Consider the following 14,677-nt stretch of genomic DNA (forward strand, 5'->3'; position numbering starts at 1 on the left):
CAGGGATGACACTGGTGCACAGCAGCACAGACCATTTGAGGTCTGGTCGCTACACATATGATCGCCAAAATTATTTCAAGTTTCTGGACAGAAATGATGTTTTCGAAGCAAGTGCCATTTTGGCTTGTCCATTTGGCATGAGCTTTTTACAGCATCTTTATATGTCCATATCCTGAGGATCTGCCAAGTTGCATCCCATTCCATAACTCCATGTGAGAGCATCATCATTATCTTCATTTCTGGACCAAAAATGCAGTTGTGAAGCAACTATATTCATTCTTGGTCCATTTCTCCTCAAACTTACCAGGATGAAAGTCCTTCTTTACCTCAACCTCGCAGACAACTCCATTGCTGCCAAAACCCTTCCTGTCGATCACCAGTGCTCACCCAAGTTTACCGCAATAAACTTCAGAGGGTGATTTCTATTTGACCAGAGCCTTGTTCACCAAGTTACCACCACAGTTGAAACCACCCTTCGAAGGACTTACTACTCGACAACATTGTCCAGCCATTTGGCTCCTCTGGATGCCAGCCTGCGCGGTGACCACCTCTTTGGCATGCAATGGCCGCGCCCAGAATGGCTTCTTGCTCGGGCCCCTCCCCCTCTCGTCGGCTTCGCGCTCGTGATGATGTCCAGTAGATAGCCCTCGTCGTCGCCATTCCCCTGGACCCCTCGTCCCCTCCGGGAGCTTGCTCACCGACGCAAACCGCCGTGTGCCCAGGGGCGTACAGTGGCGTTTGGCTCGGTTCGTCGCCGTCGTCTTCCTCGCTGCGTCCCTCGACCTCTTCTACCCCGTGAACTCTCCCCTGTGCCCTCCCCGTCGTTTGCCCTGAGTTCATGCGCGCGAGCACGCGTCCGCGGCGCCGGACACGCGTCCGCGACGGTGCCAGCTCGGCCCCCTCGCCCCGCGGCTATTTAAGCCCCCCCGAGCCTCTTCGACCTCACCTCTGGCCTCGCCTCTCTCCCAGCTCCCTCCCCGTCCACTCGCTCGAGCTCTAGGAGCTCTCTGTTCCCCCATGGCCGCCATGGCCGCCGCCTCTGCCCTTCCTCGATTCGGTCGAACCCAGCCCGTTCCCTCTGTTCCACCACCACCGGAGGAGTCCCCTCGACGCCCTGACCCTCCCCACCTACTTTCCCCTCGCCGAAGTGCCCCGCAGCCCCGTAGCCCAACCACACCCGAGGCCATCTCCGCCGGAGTCCACACCCTAGTCGCTCAGATCCTCCTTGGCGTCCGTGCCCTTGCTGAATGGATCCGCCACGTCCTGCTGAGCTCGTCGGTAGGTCGCGCGCCCCGTATTGTGGCCGGGATCGCCGGCGAGCCTCGTCGGGGTGAGCTCCCCTGCTCGGCCCGATGCGTCCAGGCGGAAGGAAGAAGAAGGAGGCCAGGAGGAGAGAGGGAGTGGATAAGGTGGGACCCACCTGTCAGCCACACACGAGCCGGCCCCGCGTTGAACCAGGTATGCTGACATGGATAAGTGGAGGCGTAATCCACGGATTACGTCTTCGCTTTCCGAAAGCGTATTTCTCTATTACGCATTCTGTTTTTCTGTTCAGGCCCTGCTTGAAAATATTTTCATGACAGATGGGTCCCTGGCAGAAAACACTCCATAACTTTTTAACTGTAGCTCCAAATGAGGTGATTCCAAAGCCTACTTCTTCGTTTCATCGAGCCCGTTCTGGTGGTCATGCTTTGACTATGGTTTGACACTTTGAAAATGACCATTATGCCCTTGCTCTTATTCAGCCCTCTCGGAGAGAGAACGTTTTCCGGCGATTCGTTCCGCGAGCTTCTCGCACTTTCTCCCGGTGATTTCTTCCACCCCAGGCAAGCCACAACATCCACTTGCATGATAGTCATGCAGTAGCCATGGTTTTCAACTTGAATCTTTATTAAATGTTTGCTTGTTGAAAAGATGGTTATCGTTGTTCCGATGATGTTTAGATTTGCATGTTCACTTTTGTGCTTGGTTGTCTTGTACTCTGTTATCATGTTCTACCTGCTAGTATTTCCTTTCATATGTTTAAACTTGCCAGTAGTACATGTTGATGTTGGTGATGGTCATGCTAGTCAGTATGCCATGCTCAGTGGATATGATTTATTGTTGATATGGTGGATAGTTATGTGATACCCTCACGATTATGTTGATATCATGTTCATGCATTTTTATCATGGATCAGCATATTTGCATTCAAGTTAACCGGATTAAATTGAACTTGAACAACTGTTGGCTGAGTCATGGTGCTGATGAATCGATGCTGACCAGTGCAACCACGCTTACCGGTATGGGACGGTCCTAACTGGTTCTATTGTCGTGCCTCTCGCCGGTGTCTCCAACGAGGGAAGGTTATGGGCGCGCGCTACCCTGATCAGGTAGGCGGACATAAGCCTTGTGTGCCCGTTGTTGTTGTTATGTGCACATGTCCCCGTTTGGGACGGTTTATTGTTTTGGGCCACGACGGTGGTCGTTGTGTCTTGAGGTAGACACGGGGCCACCCATGACTTAGCCTAGAGGGGAGTGAGTCAGAGTGGCTGGGAGAGTGTCATGGCAGTAGATCGGTTTTGTCGGAACGCTGTTGGTCCACCCGAATGGGAGTGCGAGGCCATGGGTTCCGTAGTGTGGGTACAGTGTACTAACCTCTGCAGAGTCTATATTAAATCTATCGATAGCCGCGCCCGCGGATAAGGGCCCATTTTGTAAGTAGGACACACCATGAGTCAACAGTAATAAGAATAACTTGATTAATAATACCCCGTGGTTGTGATCGCCATAAGGATCACGGTTTGAGGCCAAGTGTTGGTCGTGGTTGTGATCGCCATAAGGATCACGGTTTGAGGCCCAGTGTTGGTCGCGGTTGTGATCGCCGTAAGGATCACGGTTTGGGACCAAGTGTTGGTCGTGGTTGTGATCCCATAAGGATCACGGTGGTATCGAGGATACCGAGTCATTGTATATTCATGATGTTGTGCGAGAATCGTGGGTAAAGATCAAGCTCCTTGTGGTCATTTACTAATCACTACGGTATCTTTTATACCAAGCTTGATTTGATCATGAGATGATCGTGTGATGTCTGAGAATGGTAAGTGATTAGTAAATGACCACAAGTAACCCGATCGGAATAAGTGGTGCATATAGTGTCATCATGTTGCATGCTAGTATTGTCAGATTAATATGTTCATGTTGTGTTAGCTGTATCATGTTTATGTTGGTCATGCCATGTTATTCTGATGACCTCATGATAATCCCTGTTTAACCTGTAATTGCCATGTTGTTGTCTGTCTTGAATGCTTCTGGTTATTGTGAGCTGGCAAGTACATTCTATGTACTGACCTGGCGTGTCATGCCAGTTTGCAGGTCATGCCGGATTTGATTGCTTGCTTGTCGTGGTTTCTGTTCGTGCGAGCTAGGATAAGCGTTCCAGCCAGAGTCCCTGCGGAGTGGAGTTCACCACCTTCATCGTTGTTCCGCTGCTAGAGTTATTCCGCTGCTTCGAGTTGTTCTGCTACTTGCATAGAGCAACTGAGGATGGCGTAGTGTCGTCGTGCCGATGTTATCCATTGTAATATTGGAGACCTTGTATTCATATTCGTGTAATAATAGAAAGCTGGTTTGTTCTATGCTAAGAAGTGCCGTACTCTAGAAGACTTCTCCTCGATCTCTGGGCTGGAATACGGGGCATTCTGGTTTCTCTGAGCCAGGGTGCCACAGTGCTTGGTATCAGAGCAGGTCTGGTTGTAGGACGCCCTAGACCGCGCGAACGTTAGAAATCTGTAGTATAGAGTCTAGCTTGATGATTGCATTTGGTTGATGCATTTGTGTGTTGCATAGCATGCATATAGCCTTAGTATTTGTACTAACAGTTTATCTGGTGAGTGTAGTTGGCATCGATTCTGATCCACTACAGCTCAACCTTTGCATTTCTCTAGTTCCTTTTTCTTTCGGTGTTTGGTGTCGTTTCTCTCCCAGCAGAGTGATGCCAAGTGATCCCGACACTGTTTGCAAAAATGGTGCTCAGTTATCGCACCGATGTCTTTCCTTCAGTCCTGCCTATCATTTCGGTGATGGACATGCGTCTATCCCGGATCGTTCTTTTATTTTGTCGTGTTGGCAACCCTTAATGAACTCAGTTATCAGGAAACGGCAATGTCAGCAGCCTCAGCTTTTCCCCGCTATCCTATTTCTTGGACGAGTATGGATCTTTTTCCGTCCTCTTGATAATGATGTGGTTGCGACCTTCGTGTCCTACTGCATGATTACCGAGTACGTCCTCGCCTCCGAGCTAGTTCAGGTTGCCACCTGGCTAAGCTAGCACTTGGTGTAGCGCTGTTTACACCAATTCTTCCACACATTTATTCGTCCTCGTGCACATCGTCACAGCATGCTACATCGTAGTACCGGAGATTCCGCAAAATTCGTGTGCTTAGGTGTGCATGCATATTATTGTGTCAGTAGCAGTAATATGTGATGATTGATTGATTAATTATATTAGTAGAATGCTTGTGTGCTTTTGTTTTAGTCGTTTCTGTTGTTCCTTTCTTTGGGCCTTCAGTGTTACAAATTTTTCCCCTATTAAAGTTGCTTGTCAGCCGACACTGGATCCGAAGAGTCAGCAAGAAATGCATATATTTGGAAACTCAACTAAACAGAATGGAATTATCAGCTGACTGCAGTGAAATTGGGAATATCTTGTCTGGATGCAAAAGAAATCCTGGATGGACCGTCAATATCAAGTTTGCATTAGCATGCACTCATCACAACAAAATGATTAAATCAGCAAGAAGATAAATTGTGTGCAAGGTTGACAGAATATTATCAAAGGTATGGCTCAGATACAAGTTTAATTTTTCGTTGAGGATGATTTTGGAACTCGATGTACCTGGAAGCAAGCAAAAATATGGCATATACTCAGAAAGGAGGATAGTCCTGCAAAACCCCGTTTCATGCAAGAAATCAATAGCAGAAATATTCAGATGGTTATATATGTGGAAATCGGTCCGCATATCACAATAAGAAGCTTCTGGTGTAAGCAACCCAATCTTCCCTCGCAAGATACCCGAGAAGCTTCCAAGGCAAGATTCATCTATCTTCCTCAGTATGATACATGGATGATTTTCTGAACAAGGTACCCTGTCTTCTTCAGTAAGCAACCGTGAAGACTTTCGGCATAATGGTACTGATTCTTTCCCCAGCAAAGTCTTTAAGGGGGTAAGCTTCTGAAGCATGATATTCAGTCTTCTTCAGCAAGCTATCCGATGAAAGTTTCGAGCACAAGCCAGCCAATCTTTCTCAGTAAGACATTGGTAAAAAGTAGTATGCTGTGAATTGACAGCACAAGGCAGTGAATCCCGAGAATCAGATCCGCAACATTTTGGTCAGAATCAAGAATCAGTCAGAATACACGTCTGTCCTAGAATCAGGTCCTCATATATATGTAATGAACATACCATCAAGATCTTACAAGTCACTCGGAGGAGGATCTGACAACCACGTGAGGATGGTTACGAGAATAAAGCCAGTATACACCGCAGTGTGACAAAGGATTATGAGGATTGACGACATCAATGAGCTCCATACAAGTACTAGTGAACTGGAAAATGATCCTGATGAGCCCTTGTCCCCTTTTCTCCAATGACGGCACCACGCCTGTGATCTGAGCTGTTTCTAGCTATCTGGGTTGGATACCTATTTTTGTTTCTCTCTTCAACGACTGTCACGAGTCTGAGCTGCTTTTCGGTCGTCTCGTACAGCTGTTGAGTTTCTTTTCTGACAGTAGTCCTATAGCTGCTTTTTGGCTATTTTAGGGAGCTGCCACCTTCTTCTTATCGACCCGGTCTCATGCTCTGAGCTGCTTTCCGGCCGTCCTGAGCCGTGGTTGAGTTATTCCAGTAATGTCCCAGATCTGAGTTGTAAAGACCGTTCTGGTGGCTACTGATTTATTTGCCGATTTCTTGCAAGGGTTTCGGATGATCATTTCCCAACAATCAGAACTTGAGAGGTGTTAAACCTGCCATTTAATGGGTTACCTTATCAGAAGAATGAGGATAAACTACAATTGCCGAAAAATTGCACCGACAGTACCTATAGTCATACAAAGAAACAATATGGCCCAGCTCTTTCAGCCAAGGATCCAGACCAAGAAAACAATAATGAAGGAGCGAGACCAGTGAGGCAGGTATGAAAATTGTACCCGACCCCGATGGTGCAGATCCCCCGGACAGTCTAAGTCAGTATTGATCCACATGGATATGCCTACAGCATGAGTAATCAGCATGAGGAATAACAGTCTAGAAGCCTGAGTCCTCACTTATATGAATCATCATGGATAGCCTGTCGTGAACAAAAAAATTCTGTCAGAACCACCGTCAGTCAAGTCTGCAGATATTATCATACAGGACAAACCCTTTATGCTGGCCGCGACAGGAGACAATCAAATATTTGGTACGGACCCGATACTGACGACAGTGGAACCGGTTAAGATGATTCAGAAACTTCTGCAATGAGTCAGAATCTGTCAGGAAACGGTTATGTTTTAACTCACTGTTTGGAACCCAAAGGACCTGCATTTAGTGGAGAAACCCGTTGAAATGAGTCAGAGCTTGAGTTTTCATCAGAAAAATCTGATCATCTTACATGAAAGGTTGTCAGTGCCGAGTGGCACACCCAACGGAAATCACTTTTGGATTTGTGAGACGGATATATATTTCAGTCGTGATAATTAAATCACACTCAGCTAGTCAGCAGATCTAAAAAGAAATTGGAGTCTATATAAGCATGAGCAAGCCAGCTAAGATCTGTCAGAATGTGGATACAGTAAAGCAAGCCACCCAAGGCCAGTCAGAAAAAAATTTAGTGGGAACAACAATAAAGGAAAAAGGATACCCGAGTAGGAAACGGTTTCCTTAAGTCAGAATATTCATACTTGTTCCCTGAGAAACCAAATATCGAGGACGAGATTTTAAGGGGGTAAGGTTTGTGACAACCTGATTTTTGGCCCTTTCTTTTTCTTTTGTTTTTCCGAGGTTTTTGCCTGAGTTTTTCTTTTTCGTGGCTTTGTGGTCTGGAAACTGAAGAAACTGAAGAAGATGCCCTCTTCTTTGCTTCCAGAGTGGCTTTTCGTTCCCAAATCTTTCCCTAGACCCTTTCATTTCCATCCTAGCCCAAACCCCAATATTCTTTTTATTGGGAATATTCCTTTTCTATTAAAGGAATAACTCAAATTGCCCTAGGTTGTGAAGCAACCTATATTTCCATCACTCCATAAATTCCCAAATAATTCTCATAATTTTTTTGGGTCATTGATCAAATATGGCAAAAAAATTCATTTCCATGTTCAAAAATATTTCCCCAATATTCCTTTTTCTATTCTGCCCTGAATGGCACTTTGAGAAGGAAGTGTCATTTATATTTTTCCTAGTGGCTCCCCACCTTTTTGGTCATGTTTATATCACCAAATAATTGCCTCATGCACAAGTTCAACTTTATTTGCCTAGCCAATCTTCCTCAGTGAATTTTCAAAGTTCCTGTCAAACAGAAGGCTTTGTGAAGGAAGTACTAGCTAGGTGTATCCAAATAAGTTGAGCTTTTGCACACTCCTTAATGTGCTCATAATAACCCCCTCCACCCATTTTCAGCCCCATCCAATCAACTATGTGAGCACAGGAGCAAATCTTTGTTTCTGGCAATATTTTCAGGTTGTGAAGCAAGTGTATTTCATATTGCTTCAAAAATCCTGATAAATTACCAGATCATTCTTATACTCATGAAACATCTCTCCACCTAATTTGGCATCATTTCATTGATCCATTTGATCACCAAAATTATTTCAAGTTTCTGGACAGAAATGATGTTTGTGAAGCAAGTGCCATTTTGGCTTGTCCATTTGGCATGAGATTTTTAGAGCATCTTTATATGTCCATATCCTGAGGATTTGCCAAGTTGCATCCCATTCCATAACTCCATGTGAGAGCATCATCATGATCTTCATTTCTGGACCAAAAATGCAGTTGTGAAGCAACTATATTCATTCTTGGTCCATTTCTCCTCAAACTTACCAGGATGAAAGTCCTTCTTTACCTCAACCTCGCAGACAACTCCATTGCTGCCAAAACCCTTCCTGTCGATCACCAGTGCTCACCCAAGTTTACCGCAGTAAACTTCAGAGGGTGATTTCTATTTGACCAGAGCCTTGTTCACCAAGTTACCACCACAGTTGAAACCACCCTTCGAAGGACTCCACTGTCCAAAAAAAGGGGGAAAGACCATTAAATATAACTGAAGTTCAGGTACAACACAATGTACAGTCCAACAGATATAGAAGACATGGTAACTACTCAAGTTGACCTAAAAATGTGTTGCATTCAAAAACTAATGAAGTTCAGGCACAACCCAAGGCACGGTTCAAGATAAACTGATGAAATAGAAAACATTCAACTATAGCTAACAAAATCATAAAAGGGTATCAGCTCTGAAGTTCAAGTAGGAAAAAAATACTAAAACAAAATACACAAGCAAAAAAATAAAAAAGAGAATGAAGTTCATGTAGAATAAAAGATGCAGTCCAAGTTTCAAGACTTACAGGTATAGTAGCCAAACAGATCATGGAAATCTATCCCAAACAAGTTAGATGATGCAATTGAGTACAACCATGTCTTCCTGATATCCGAGATATTTTCATGGGAATAGTTTGCAAGAACCCCTTCATGAAACGAATTAACATTCGTAAGCATGAAGAATCTGCAGTCGATACTGTCATCAAACAAAAAAATAACATTGTTAAGACAAAAGCAAGCCAAAGAATAAAAGACGTTGCATCTTACGTACAACTACGATTAAGTAGAAGTGATGGAGAGAAAAGTGGAACACATATTTGTTATGCTGCTGGGGCACATCAATCCAATCCAAAGGGAAATGGTCAATAGAAAGAGGACTGAAGGGTGTCTCCCTGTCATTGCTGGCATCGGTCCAGAGCTTCTTGGTGTTATAAGTCATCCAACGAAACAGGCGTACCACACATTCATCATTTGGTCCATAGTAGGACTCGAGAAGCTGGAACCTTGAATTCTTCAGGTCAAGAAAGATGGAAACCCAATGACCAACACCACCCATGTGAATAGGAACTTCGGGTGGGTCAAAAGTGGGGAAGACAACCTGATGCAAGATAAACACAAAAATCATTAAATACTTGTAATTAAATATTAACGGTGCAAGAAAATTAAACAATACAAACAGATTGGATTACAGTGGAAAAAAATACAGAGACAAAGAACAAAATATTGCTTACAGAATCATGTGCATCCATGCTATCTAGACCAATCGCCAAGAAGAACTTCCTCACACGGGAATCAAACCGCCCTCTGAAAATCTTGTCCTAATATAATGCAGAAAACAACAACATATGAAATACAATGAGACCAAGAAGTTTGAACTAACATGGTAAACCACAAAACAGAAAAGAAATTACTATAAGGTTGACTTACACAAACCCAATATGGCAGGATAAGTTTGTCCGATCACTGGTATTTGGCACGTAGACAATACAATGCAGCCTCAGCTACATTAGATCGAAGCATTCTGCAAGGAGAAAAAGACATTGTGACAGCTTCAACAGTAGCTTCACACTCGTTGTTTTGCAACATAACCTTTGATCTAAAACAAGCAATAGAAAGTAAAAGGAAGTTCAGCATCAGGAACTCTAGAAGTTCAGGAACTCTAGAAGTAAGATGCTCAGCAACAAGAAGGCAAAGAAGTTCAACAACAGAAAGTAAAGAAGTCCAGGTATAATAACGCAGACAGTACCTGAGTTAGATGGATATAAATTCTGAGCAGCCGCACTCACCTTTTAGAACGGTCATTCTTAAACCTAGTTACACTGAAATAAAAGTCATCAACCTTCTTTCGGACGACAGCAAGTTCACTATCTGCTCAGCAAAAAGAATATAAATTAAGAGCAACATACAAACACATAGATCATGAGAGGAGCAACAAAACAAACACAAGCACATCTCAGCTGCTACACAAAAAGATAAAACCAGAGGTTTATAAACATCACAACCCATGCATTACAAACCATCCCCCACATAAAAACAGCTCCAATTCACTTTATTTACAAACCACACACACGACAATTCACAAACAGGAAGTTCAACTTGGACCACACATGCAGTACATAGAGAGATCAGCACTAAAACCAACAAAATAAATGGATGAGGATGGGGAAAGAAGAGAGAAGCATGCTCCTCTCTTTATGCATTCTTGCCTAGACCAGTAGCAGCACTGGAATCATCACTCTCCTCTCCCAAGCGATCGCTTTCAGTGGCTTCATCGTCGTCTCCAGTAGACATTGCAGTGTCGTCGGCAAGGACATCAATAGTAGCTGGAGCAGCTGGAGAATCTGAAACAACAAAAATTGCTGGTTGTGCTACAGTAGGAAGAGCTGGAGAACCAGCATCAACAGCAACCGATGGCTCTGCTGCAGAAGACTTCTCTAGGCCTGCAGCAGCACTACCAGTCTCAACAAGAGCCTCGATGGGGTCTTTCTATGAAATGATATCTCCAGCGGTCTTGCCCTGCTCAGCATCAGAAACCCCAACACCAATGGACGACTGAGGTTCAGTTCGGTCCAGCACATCGGAGCAGCCGGTCCCTGATACAGCCTTGTCTGCAACCTTCTTCGAAGGAACACTAGCATCGTCATTCTACAGCAAGAACAAAAAACATTAAAAAATGGGCACATAGTGATAAAATGTAAAAGAAGTAGAATAACAAATGAAACAAATAGACAAGAAAAATGGTACTTTATGATCACTACCACGAACCTCATCAACAATAAAATCAGTTGCGGGGGCAGATTCACACACAGATGCACTTTCAGGCAAGACATCCTCCTCAACCCTAGCACCATCATCAGCAGCCTACAAATAATCATATAGAACACAATGTCTTATCAGGAGAAGTTCACATTACATAATCAAAGAAGGTTCAGCTATAACCATTGACACGTGGAGGAAGTCCCAAGACTGTAAAACAAGAAGGTCACATATCAAACTACTATCATACAAAAGGGAACAAAAAGTGTAGTTAAGATGGTACAAATGGACAAGAAAAATGGTAATTTATGACCAATCCCATGAACCTCATCAACAATAAAATCACTTACGGGAGAAGATTCATGCACAGGGACAGATGCACTTTCAGGCAAGACATCCTCCTCAACCCTAGCACCAACATCAACAGCCTACAAAAAATCATGTACAACAAAATATCTAATCAGGAGAAGTTCACATTACATAATTAAAGAAAGTCAGCTATAACCACTGACACATGGAGGAAGTCCAAAGACAGTAAACATAGACGGTCAACCATTCAACTACTATCATACAAAAAGGGAACAAAAGGGCCAGTTATCGAAAGATTAGAAGTTCAGATACTATAGACCCTGAAGTTCAGACACTGTAAACAGAGAAGGTCACCTACGAAAGACTAAAACTAAAAAGAAGAAGTTTAGAACACATGAAATCAAGAAGGGTAAGCTATGCAAAAAACAGTAATAACTGAAAGCTAACAATGAACAATAATGCAAAGAACTATCAAAAGCCAACATAAAAACCAACCTCTTCGGTATGCTCCTCGTGGCCTCCTTCACGGACCAAATGAACAGGATCTTGCCTCTCAATCTGTCTAGCAACAACATTAGCCTCATCTTCAAAAGGCTTGCAACGAGCATCCTGCATTTCTTTGAACAGCCCAAAGCTAGCACGGAGGTGTGAAGTGCTCTCACGAAGCTCAGCAAGAAATCTAGCTTCAATAGACAAAACCTCCTCCGAAGTCTCGGCATCAATGGCCGCTAGGAAGAATCCCATCGGCGCGACTAAGATCCTCAACAGTTGTCGGAACATGGGCCATCTCCCCACAAATAGTTTCCAGAAGTCCATCAACCCTAGCAAGGGAAAGGTTGGCGGCATCAAACAAACCCTCAGAAGACACGCCACCTGCATCACTCACGCGGGCAGAAGAACCTCCTGCATCTACAGGAGGAGCACCAGTATTAACATCCCGGGAGAATTCAAATCTTGGGGAAGTTCCACTCCCTAGGCCGGTGGAACGAGGCATAGTAAGAACAGGACGTTCGATATGCCTGAAGAACACAACCTCAGCCTCTGTCTTCCACTGAACAAAAAACAAAAGACAACACGTCAAAAAAATGAAGGAACATGGAAAAAAATATTGAAGACAGTATCACAAGTTCAAGTTAGACTACACAGGAAGGAAAGATGCATAGAAACACTCACAGGCAGTATCCCAAACAACCAGTTGGCTGGGTCATCATCACCCTTCTTAACCAAGTCAGCAGCAGAAAGCTCATATAGCTTGGCCTGATCCATGAAATTGATGTGAGGAGTTCTCAAGTCAACATAGGCTTCTTGCCAATGATAAGGTAGTCTAGATACATAAGAAGCAGCGCAATGTAACAGCCTATGACAGCTTTTCCTTTGCTAGTCCCTAACTAATAACTAGTCACAGCCCTTTGAATGTCATCAACAACCAACTGGCAACAGTCCATTTTTGACATATCTTCAATGACAAGATTCTCAGCCATTGCTGCCTCCCTGGACACTCTTGTTGACGTACCAGGAATAATAACCTTCATGAAAAGAATAAGGTAAAGCACCTGCAGAGCTAGATCATCCTTCGTCTCATCCTTCACAAGTACCCCGAGGATCTTCCGGGGATCCTTTGTCTTAATGTCATCACTCCTCTTGTAGCCAAGTTTGGCCTTCAGCCTCATAACAGCACTATCAAACCTGTCCTCTAAGGGCCTAGGAGGGGTACGATCACCTTCAGGGAATCCAAAAAGATGGTGAATAGCATCACTTGTAATACGCAAAACCTTGTTTGCCTCACCCATGTCCAGAATCATAGTTGAAGGGTCAATCCTCGTGTAGATGTGGCCCATCAAAGGACGAGAAATGTTGGAATCATCCTTCAAGTCAAACACACAACCAAAACCAGCCTTGATAACCCTCGTCTTGTGCCTAAGCTGTAGCAATTTTGCACACAACTTAACCTCTTTCAGTGAGCATCGAACCATCTTGTTAAAACGTTTCGCATCATCTCCTCCTTCAACACCTTCTTCGACTGCTTTGCCTCCTCTCTTCCTCATCACAGGCCGCGGCACAATCTGATACTACAAAAATGCAATGACAGGAAAAAAAGGCAGAACAATGAGATAAACAAACTACACCAAAATTCACTAATGCTGAATTGTAAAAACTACATAAGCAAAAATAAAATGGACCACAAAATGTACATAGTAGAAGTTCAACCATTAAAAACAAGAAGAAGAACTGCTTTCTAATTGTTAGCAGTGTACATTTCAGAAGTTCAACTACGCCTACACAGGCAGTACAACCATGTATGAACAGAAGTTAAGATGCTTTCTAAATGTAAATTTACAGAGCAGAAGTTCAACCATGTACACCAAGGCATTAAAACCATGTATACCAATAAGTTCGGCTAATTTCTTCATTGTATATATCCAGAACTTAAGCTATATAAACAAAGGCAGTAATACCAAAATACACAAAGCAGTCCAGTTAATTTCTTTATGTCTATATATAGAAGAAGGTCAGCTATGTTCAACAAGGCAGTAATACATAAACAAAAATAACAATAAATCTACAAAATGTTCTCAAAAAGAGTAAACATGAGAGATTCATACCTGATCAGCAGCAGTAGCATTAACATTGTCATCCTCGTCATCAGCGTTGAAATCAGCATCATCCTCGTTCTCTAGATTAACACGAGAACGCTTCTTGCAACCCTTGTTAACCTTTGCCAGTGCAACCTTGCGCTTAACGCCGCATTTCTTGCCCCTACCAGATGCACCAGCTCCAAGCAGAGAAGGTGTAGGTGCCGTAGTGGCAAGCACACGAGGACTACGGCGTGGTGTACCACCGTGGGCTTGGCCTTCAACTTCATAGAGATCTCCAGACTTTGAAACACGTGGACTCCTCCAAGGAGTAACTTCACCAACTATATGCTTCCTCGCCGCGGTCTTCTTGATTTTCTTCTTCACAGGGACAACCATGCCATCAGTGGCACACGTCACGTCTCCTTCAGCAATAGAGCCATGCTGAACTAGGAGCTCACCAACATCGCCAGATTCAGGAACATCGGAACCTTTTTGAAGGTGGGCCGCCATTTTCTTGTCAAATTTCTCTTGCTTCTTCCTCTTGCGTTGATCCTCTAGAAGAAGCTGAAGGGGCACATCCTCAGGTTGCGTGACAGGTTCAGTGCCATCAACAGACTGCGACTGCGTCTCTGACATCTGGAGAGAACACAAAGGCTCCGTAATGAAATCACAACCTTCAACTGACGGAACCCCCTGCTTGGCCGCAACAGTGTTTTCTGCCACACCCAACTCAGATAGTACATCATTGATGGTGTTCACAGCTCCCTCCTCTGCAGATACATCTGCAAGAACACAAAAAACATAGCAAAAAGGAAATAGTCAGGAACAAATACAAAAACACACGACAAGAACAAGTCCAAAAAACATGGCTCAATAATTAAAAAAAGAAAAGGAGTTGCACATACTTTGTGAAGCAAGAGCTGCAGAAGCCAGATCCTCGAGGCTTAAATTTTTCTCAAGGCTCAAAGCAACCTTAGCAATCACAGT

General features: G+C 43.9%; 1 long non-coding RNA gene across 1 annotated transcript; it reads left to right on the forward strand.

The window, feature by feature from the left end:
* Positions 1-617: 617 nt before the first annotated feature.
* On the forward strand, positions 618-3,617 carry LOC109775350 (uncharacterized). The gene is made up of 4 exons (XR_005755839.3): positions 618-1,458; positions 1,584-1,637; positions 1,746-1,826; positions 3,348-3,617. It is a non-coding gene; the product is annotated as an uncharacterized lncRNA (long non-coding RNA).
* The last annotated feature ends 11,060 nt before the right edge of the window (positions 3,618-14,677 follow it).

This window comes from Aegilops tauschii, chromosome 5 (genome assembly GCF_002575655.3).
Source record: "Aegilops tauschii subsp. strangulata cultivar AL8/78 chromosome 5, Aet v6.0, whole genome shotgun sequence".
Classification (NCBI taxonomy): domain Eukaryota; kingdom Viridiplantae; phylum Streptophyta; class Magnoliopsida; order Poales; family Poaceae; genus Aegilops; species Aegilops tauschii.